Consider the following 9,858-nt stretch of genomic DNA (forward strand, 5'->3'; position numbering starts at 1 on the left):
AAGCGGGATGTAACCAAGGCATGCATCACCCTAGTCAGATCAGGCAGATCCAGGAACAGACGCAGCTGGCGCACCAGTTTTAATTGGGCAAATGCGCCTCTGGACACAGGAGTAATCTGGGCCTCAAAACTCAAAGCTGAGTCCAGTAGTACACCTAAACTGCGAACCTGAGACTTCAGGGGGAGTGCGACCCCATCCAGCACCAGTTGAATCCCTATTCCCTGATCTGCCCTCTGACTGACCAGGAGTACTTCTGTTTTATCAGGATTTAATCTCAACTTGTTTGCCCTCATCCAGTCCATCACTGATGTCAGGCACTGGTTAAGGACCTGTACGGCTTCCTTGGCTTCAGGTGGAAAAGAGAAATAGAGTTGAGTGTCATCAGCATACTGATGGCACTGAACCCCAAAAACCCGGACAACCTCTCCCAGTGGTTTCATGTAAATGTTAAATAACATGGGGGACAAAACTGAACCCTGAGGGACCCCATAGGTCAATGGCCAAGGGGTTGAGCAGGAGTCCCCCAGTACCACCTTCTGGGTTCGGTCCTCCAGGAAGGACTGAAGCCACTGTAACACAGTGCCCCCACGTCCCATCTCAGCAAGGCGGTCCAGAAGGATACCATGATCGATGGTATCAAAAGCCGCTGAGAGGTCCAGTAGAACCAACAGGGACACACTCCCCCTGTCCAGTTCTCTGCGTAGGTCATTCACCAAGGCGACCAAAGCCGTCTCTGTCCCATAGCCAGGCCTGAAACCAGATTGAAATGGATCTAGATAATCCGTATCATCCAAGAATCTCTGGAGTTGGGCGACCACCACACGCTCTATTATCTTGCCTAGAAATAGAGTATTGGAGACTGGCCGGTAGTTACCCAGTACAGAGGGATCCAGGGAGGGCTTTTTCAGCAGTGGTCTTATAACTGCCTCCTTTAAGCATGATGGAATTCTGCCTTGTTGTAGAGAGGCATTAACCACTCCCCTGACCCAATCGACCAGTCCCCCTCGGGTACTTTTAATGAGCCAGGAAGGGCAAGGGTCCAGTGAACAAGTGGTGGCACGCGCCGCTCCAAGGATCTTGTCCACATCCTCAAGCAAAACAAGTTGAAAAGAATCCATTTTAATTGGACAAACAGGCGCCAAAGTTACATCCTCAGAGACTGTATCAATTTTAGCATCCAAGTCGGAGCGAATCTGAGCAACTGCTTCTTGACCCTGCTTCTTGTCCATGTGTTGGCTTTACCTGTGAGTATAACACCAGAATTGGGCTATAATCTTTTTAAAAAATGTTATTGTGAAAATTCATCAGTGTTTTAGTGTGAATTTCTCCTAATAAACATTTTTATCTAATATGCAATTTTTGCAAGCAATTTTCCTAATATAATGCATTGTTGTACGTTAGTATATGGATTTTTTAATGCATAGTTTTCCCTAGAGTGTGCACTTTTTTGTACACTTTATTTGTCTGAAGAATGACATGCAGAGAAGATTCAGAGAAGTTGCAAATTTTGTAGGATGCCTGTGCTTTGGTTCACATCCTATTTCAGGAAGTGCAAATTACGTAAGTTTGCCTTTAAATGTGAGCTGTCCATCCCTACTCACAGGCCAGTCTTCTTTGTCAAGCAATGATGCTGTGGCTGAAAGCTGAGATTCGGCCATCATAACCATATGATGCTGGTAAAATGATGAAGATCAAACTTACTTATAGCTGGCTATCCATGTATTATGCTCCTGACCAAAACCAACATATGAGTGGAGCCATCCTGAATAGCCCCATCCCGGACATTGTTTTGTTGTTATGTGCCTACAAGTCGATTATGACTTATGGCGACCCTATGAATCAGTGAGTTCTAGTAGCATCTGTTATAACCACCCTGTTCAGATCTTGTAAGTTCAGGTCTGTGACTTCCTTTATGGAATCAATTCATCTCTTGTTTGGTCTTCCTCTTTTTCTACTCCCTTCTGTTTTCCCCAACATTATTGTCTTTTCTAGTGAATCATGTCTTCTCATTATGTGAGTATGAGTATGAGTTTCATCATTTTAGCTTCTAATGATCGTTCTAGTGTAATTTGTTCTAACACCCAATGATTTGTCTTTTCCGCGATCCATGGTACTGTACATACTGAATATCCCTGCCCTATGGCATTCACAGGTACAGTGCAAATGTCTGCAGGAAGGGTCACATATAGGTTCCCTTCCTGCAAGTGTTTGTGCTATATGCATGGATGGCCATGTGGAGGGAGGGCTAAACAAAATGCACCATTGGGGGGAGGAGGGAATGCTACTCAGCTCAACCCTGCTCCTTGTCCATATGTTGGCTTTACCCATGAGTGTAACACTAGAACTGGGCTACAATCTAGGCTGTGTCTATACCAGCATTTTCATTACATTAATCTATTCCTTTTTTTTTTAGTTTTTTACTGTCATGAAATACTTTTTGTGCTCCCTTCTCCTGAAACTGAATGCTCAGGATAATGATGGATGATGATGATAATTATTATTTCAAAAAAATGAAAGAAGGATACTTTAGAAAGAAAAGGAAAATGTGTAAGAATCAGTGTCCAGGAAGAGTTACAATATTTGAATCAGCCAATAGCATATGATATGCACCAGAAAACCAGGAACAGAGTTCAAATATTTAAAGTTCAAGTGAGGACAAGCATCACTCTTAACAGAGGGACGGGAGACTATTGGAGAAGATATCATAACAACCATGGGCCTTCTATTATTTTGGCTGGTATGCCATTTGCATCCATTCCTGGACCAGAGTACCCTGGCTATTGTGACCCATGTATTGACAGCCTGCAGACTGGATTACCGTAATGTGCTCTATGTAGGGCTTCCCTTGGTCCAGAAACTGCAGCTAGTGCACATATACATCATACCTTTATGAGCTGCACTGGCTGCCGATAATCTACCAGGCCAGACTCAATCTTTTAGGTTTAACCTATAAAATCCTAAATACCTTTAGGACCCTCATACCTGGAGGAACACCTTTCTATCCTGTCTGAGCATTGCACTCAGCTGAGGAGGCCGTCATTGTTGTGCCACAATCTCAGCAGCAACCAGGGGTGGGCTTCTCAGTAGTAGCCCCCTTCCTATGGAATTGCTACCCCTTCTGAGCTCCAACAAGCACCAAAGCTGATGACATTTCGGTACTTGTTAAAAACAAGCCTATTCTGGCATGAAAGGCTGGAAACTTAAGAAATGGTGCTAGTTGGGCTATCAACTGAATTTTAATTATAGTATTGCAATTTTAGTAATATTTAATGGGTACACTATCATGGAATGGAATGTGATAGGTGATGCATAAACATTTTTATATAAATACATATATACAGAATATATAAAGAAACCTTTCAAAACTAGGGACAAATTCCAGAAGAAAAATGGAATAATTAATTCTATTTTTATGTAACGTGCTTTAAAATCAGATGAAATTGCTCTTCTACCAGTCTTCTGAAGAAAAAATTAATAAACTGAGTATTATATTACAGTATTCCCTGCTAAATTCCATTATATGAAATCAGCCTTCCCATTGACAGTTATTGCAACTTTCATACCTTTTGCAAAGTGTTCTAATTAGAAATCAGTAGTTCCTATCCTCTGCCCCCAATTTTAGCCTCCCGTCTACCTTTAATCACCCTTTACAGTAAGTTTGAATTTGAAAGTTTCAGCAACTATTCTTCCTGGAGTAATATGTTCCTGTAAGGTTCACTTTTAACAACCAGATAACCCTGAATTCTGAATTCAGGCTGTTGAGATAATTAACTACATGATATTCTGGGCACTTGATTAGAAAAGAAGAATAATGGCTAAACAAATCATTAGGTCTTTAAATCACTTGGAAAGAAAATTGGGAACCCTTTATTAAAGAAACCCAGAATATATAGATAAGGTCTGGAAATTAGTGGTTTTCTTTTAAATAGCAAGATTCACAGGCTCTCTACATTAATTATCTCTTAATAAGTCTCACCATGTAATTGTGTACATAAAGGCATAACATGTTGTTCAGCTTTCAGTTCCACTGAAAATGTGTTTGCTCCTACGCTAGGGGTGTGAACGTGTTTCTCTTTCATTCTGAAATAATTGCATTGAGAAATGAATTCATATGATTTGGCATGCTGATGATACACTTTTTTATTGCTCTTATTTACACTAATTGTTCTCCATTAATATAATTCAGGGTTGGAAGGGACATACATTTGTCCTATGGCAGCGGTTGCAGAGCTGTTCTTGGTGGCTGCTCAGGGAATCTCAAAATGTCTCATAAGTGTGTCTCCTCTGAGGAAAGTTAAGAGGTTGGCAATGAAAGAGGCAGCCCTTTTCTTTGTGGAACTCTTGTCTCCACAGAACCCCACCTGATGCCAACACTGTCATATTTTCGGCAACAGGCAACAACTTTCTTTTCCTGGGCATTTCACATTAATGTGGTTTTGAGGCCATTTTGGTTGTATTTCATTGTTCATCCTGGTGTTGTGTGTGAAAAGGGTATTTGTGACAGGAACCAGAAATAAAGAGGCAAGACACGAATTTATGGGTTTTAATCTAGGGCAATTTTATTAACTGCTCTTAAAACACTGTAAACTTAACTAAATTGTATAGAGGAGTGAGACCATGTGCAGGAAAAGCCCATCAACTTCATTCAGGCTCCTATGCCTGTTCATCCTGAGTGAGCCTACCCTGCAGGGGGATTCAAGCTGGCCTCAATTCTAGCTCTTCGTCCCTGCCATACCCTTACGGTGAGGAGGGAGGTATCCCCAACCTGCCTCCAACCATGATATCTTGAAAGGGTGGAACAGGTTAACCTCACTAGTGATTCATATCCTGCCCCATGGGTCTCTCAGCCCTGTGTGCAAGTCTCTGTAATTATTATTCACCTTAAAGTGCCTCAGGGTACTCACCATTCATCTCCAAAATCTCTTTTCCTGCACACACCTGCGGGTGGCCAAAGCCAAATCAACTTATTTAAACAGCTCCCATCACTAACTACCCAACCCAGAAATACAGTATGGACTAGGTGAAAAAATTGTGCCAAACAACCACAAAAGAGACCAAAAAACACCTACTCGGTGCCAACTAAGGTGACCAGCTGATCTCATATTGCAAAGTGGGAGGGAGGGCTAGGTGCCGTGAAATTCCTGCTGATAAATGAGGGGTGGAGGCCAGAAGGACCTATATATCTTTCAGCCTGCCCCTCCCACCACCTAGCAAACAGGGCTAGATGTGGCTTCTTGCCCATCTTCCAGTCCTGCAGCAAATGCGCCAAGCGGGGGAACAGAGTTTTGTCTATAATTAACTATTGTGCAAGGAATGCCACAGATGGTATAGAATCCCTATTTTGTTGTTGTTGTTAAATGCCTTCAAGTTGATTACGACTTATGGCGACCCTATGAATCTTTTCTGGATATATTCATAGGGTTTTCACAGTAAGAGGTATTCAGAGGGGGTTTACCATTGCCTTCCTCTAACCCTACGACTCCCGGTATTCCCAGGTGGTCTCCCATCCAAGTACTAACCAGGCCAGACCCTGCTTAGCTTCCAAGATCAGACGAGATCAGGCGTGTTCAGGGTAGTATGGCCGTAGTCAGAATCCCTATTTAGATCTCATATAAATCATCTTGTTGGCAAGGATGTGATGATAAGGGTACATATTACCACCTGTGGTGGGTATGTCTACTGGTTGGGGAATTTTGGACTACAGTATACAAGGAAATTACTACTGTTATGAAGGACACTTTGCAGATTACATCACAGTTGTCCTTATTTTGTTTATCTGAGGACATGAATGCAGATATTAAGGCAAAAGATCTTTTGATTTTCCTGCTGACTGCCACAGGGCTCTCAATTGTACAAAAGTGGAAAATCCTGAAGAATAATAAACCATTATTTGTAGTATATATAAAAAATGGAATATTGCTACTTCTGAAAAGATTACTCATAATTTAAGTGTTATACAAGGAAGAGATCAACTACTGGCCTTTTACACAGTTTGGTGGGCAAGATCTTGGAACGAGTGGTTGCTAGCCAACTCCAGGCGCTATTGGATGAAACTGATTATCTGGATCCATTTCAATCGGGTTTCAGGCCCAGTTTCGGCACTGAGACAGCCTTGGTCGCTCTGTATGATGACTTATGTCGGGAGAGGGACAGAGGGAGTGTAACTCTGTTGATTCTCCTTGATCTCTCAGCGGCTTTTGATACCATCGACCATGGTATCCTTCTGGAGAGGCTCGCGGAGTTGGGAATTGGAGGCACTGCTTGGCAGTGGTTCCGCTCCTACTTGGCGGGTTGTCTCCAGAAGGTAGTGCTTGGGGAACATTGCTCGACACCGTGGGATCTCCAATGTGGAGTCCCGCAGGGGTCGGTTCTGTCTCCCATGCTTTTTAACATCTACATGAAGCCGTTGGGTGTGGTCATCAGGAGTTTTGGAGTGCGTTGTCATCAGTACGCTGATGACACGCAGCTCTACTTCTCCTTTTCATCCTCTTCAGGTGAGGCTGTCAATGTGCTGAACCGTTGCCTGGCCGCGATAATGAACTGGATGGGAGCTAACAAACTGAGGCTCAATCCAGACAAGACTGGGATGCTGCTTGTGGATGGTTTCTCTGACCAGGTGGTGGATACCTACCCTGTCCTGGATGGGGTTACACTCCCCCTAAAGGAGCGGGTTCGTAGTCTGGGAGTTTTTATAGATCCTTCCCTGTCACTTGAGGCTCAAGTGGCCTCGGTGGCTCGGAATGCGTTCTACCAACTTCGGTTGGTAGCCCAGCTACGTCCCTACCTGAGCAGAGAGGACCTTACATCAGTTGTACATGCTCTGGTAACCTCGCGATTAGACTACTGCAATGCGCTCTACGTTGGGCTGCCTTTGAAGACAGTTCAGAAGCTACAGCTTGTCCAAAATGCAGCGGCCAAAGTAATAACGAGGACCAAGCGGTCGGAACACATAACACCTGGCTCGCTTACATTGGCTGCCAATATGCTTCCGGGCCAGATTCAAAGTGTTGGTTTTAACCTATAAAGCCCTATACGGCACGGGACCACAATACCTGTTGGAACGCCTCTCCCGATATGAACCTGCCGGACACTGCACTCTGCATCGAAGGCCCTCCTCCAAGTCCTGACTCATAGAGAGGCTCAGAGGGTGATGACGAGAACTAGGGCCTTCTCAGTGGTGGCCCCCGAACTCTGGAATAGTCTCCCCATTGAGGTGCGTACGGCGCCGACACTGCTGTCTTTTCGGCACCAGCTTAAGACCTGCCTCTTTTCTATGGCGTTTTAATTTCAATTTTAAAATATTATGTAATCTGATTTTTTGCACATTATACGTTTTTGTAATATTTATTATGCACTTTTTATGAGATGTATTTTGTATTTTCTGTTGTACACCGCCCAGAGAGCTATTGCTAGTCGGGCGGTATAAAAATTTAATAAATAAATAAATAAAATAAAAATAAATATTATGCATATGAATATCAACAAATTACAATGTCAGTTTTCAGCAATATCCGTTGAACTTTGGAATTCATGGTACCCATGTGTCTAATTTATCTTTTTTGTTTATTTCATCAGCTTTATTTGCATATATTTTTGTTTCTCTTGGGAGGGTAACATTTGTAATACTTGGAATATTGGGAATGTGATGTTTCTTCCCATGGAAGCACTGAACTTAATAGGACTTACTTCTACATAACATGCATAAATCAGGAATGTAAATCATACTCTCCTTAATTTCACTGTGATTGCTTCTAAGCTTTGTTTATACCTATCCCTACAGAAGAGTTTCAGGCTTTAAAATAAAAAAAAGTCTTCAGACATCTTAACTTGCAGTGATTAGTTTTACATAATACAGCCTGTACAGAGGGTGGCAATTTAAAGGTTTGAACATTTTTGCTACAGGGCTCAAACAGAGCTATCTATAATGAGCACATGTTTGATAAGTAAGTAAATGAAAATCTGATTTTCATTACTTTCTTTAAAAATAATATTCATTTCTCATTGTTAAGTCTACTCATATTGTACAAATGATTGGAGATCTAAACAGTTTCTATTATTTATTTTTGTAAGACCATGCAATTGATCTTTAATATAATTATGTAATTTACTATATTAATGCCAGCTGCCAGATTTGGTACTGGTCCTATGATATATTTGAATGAGTATTACATATATTTTTTCTTTGAACCACAGTGCTAATCTGAAAACTCCAGGATAGACTAGAGTACCACATCTTCCAGCACTATATGTTGTATATGTTTTTAGAACATATTTCTATGACTTGGTATGGTTAATAAATTTGACCTTAATCATCAGTTACCCCCTGTTCCTTAGTTAAATTTGCAGAAAAGACATTCTGCTATTTTAGTTATCTGGAAAGTCATAAATGGAAGGGTATGTTCCTTAGACTATGGAAAAGTAGCAAAACCCAGGTAGATTCATTCATTCAATTTATATTCCATCACATGCATAAAAATGTTAACAACAATTAAGCACAATAATATTATATAAAATGAGTTAACCAAACAGGCATCCAGGTTAGACTAGAGCAAAACTACCGCACAAACATGTCACAGTGAGACTATGAAGGATGAACTTTCTCACAATTTTGGAAGTATGTAAAAGATTTCTAACCAGCTGAAAATGATTGGCATTGCATGGACACAGTGGTGGTGTAGGAGAATGTTTTTCTCCCCACTACAATCATTTAGGACTTGTTGGGAGTAAACCATCAATGCTTGTAACAAGTAACTTGAACCAGTGGTGGGCAACAGACAGAAAGGCAACCTATTCTTCCCTTGTTGATTCCTTCTTTATTATTTATTTAATTGGTATCCTGCCCTTCCTCCCAGCATGAGCCCAGGGTGGCAAACAAAGCACTAAAACACTTCAAAACATCACAAAAACAGATCTTAAAATACATTAAAACAAAACAGCATTAAAAACATTAAAAAAAAACAACTTTAAAAAAGGGTTAAAACATTATTTAAAAACATATTAAACAATTCTGACACAGATGCAGACTGGGATACGTCTCAACTTAAAAGGCTTGTTGAAAGAGGAAAGTCTTCAAAAGGCGCCGAAAAGATAGCAGAGATGGTGCCTGCCTAATATTCAAATCTTTAGTAATCATGTTGATATGCAGATAGGTTTTTCTCAGGCTTCACTTGCCCACCACTCTACTGGTAATACACCTTAAGTTTATTTATAAACCACCAGTTTTATCAAATTATTCATTTTTGCACTGCTAAATATACCAAACTCCAATAGGACTGACCAAAGGCATCAGTCGGAAGGAGCTGGGAGCAGGAGCCATAAGGAAAGGAGAGCCAAGGAAACAAATCAGGAGTCACAAGCTGGGGAATAAAGTTAAGGCTCAAAGACAAAGACTACAATGAAACACCCCAGAGCCAGGCTTACAAGGCCGGCAGCAAAAGTTGGCAAGGTACAGCACCTGTCTACAGCCCCAGAGTCAGAAGGGTGCTCTTGGAGGCTCTTCAGAGCTCTGGCGGTGGCTTTGCAACAAAAGCACTGAACCTCCAGGTCCACAGGCCCAGCTTAAGGTTACACCTGCACACAGTGAACCAAACGCTTTATCTCATGTTCTCCATGATGAAGCAAAGAGGCAGCAAGCGAGAGCACGGTAACCACTCACTGAACCATGCAAAGGATTGAAGGTGGAGAAAGGGACACTGGCTGAGCGGCTGCTGATCATGTAGCTCTTCCTTGACTTTACCCAAGCAAGGTAGCAATGTTGGTAGCTGCAACTGCTACCACACCATGCAATGCCACCCATGTGAGGAAGCAAGGTGATGGCTGATAAGATGCCCATGCATCTGCACCTAAGCCCAAGCAAGA

General features: G+C 41.9%; 1 pseudogene; it reads right to left on the reverse strand.

Annotated features, from left to right (window-relative positions):
- Positions 1–5,470: 5,470 nt before the first annotated feature.
- LOC133389741 (5S ribosomal RNA) lies at positions 5,471–5,589 on the reverse strand (annotated as a pseudogene).
- Positions 5,590–9,858: the final 4,269 nt, after the last annotated feature.

This window comes from Rhineura floridana, chromosome 7 (genome assembly GCF_030035675.1).
Source record: "Rhineura floridana isolate rRhiFlo1 chromosome 7, rRhiFlo1.hap2, whole genome shotgun sequence".
Classification (NCBI taxonomy): Eukaryota; Metazoa; Chordata; class Lepidosauria; order Squamata; family Rhineuridae; genus Rhineura; species Rhineura floridana.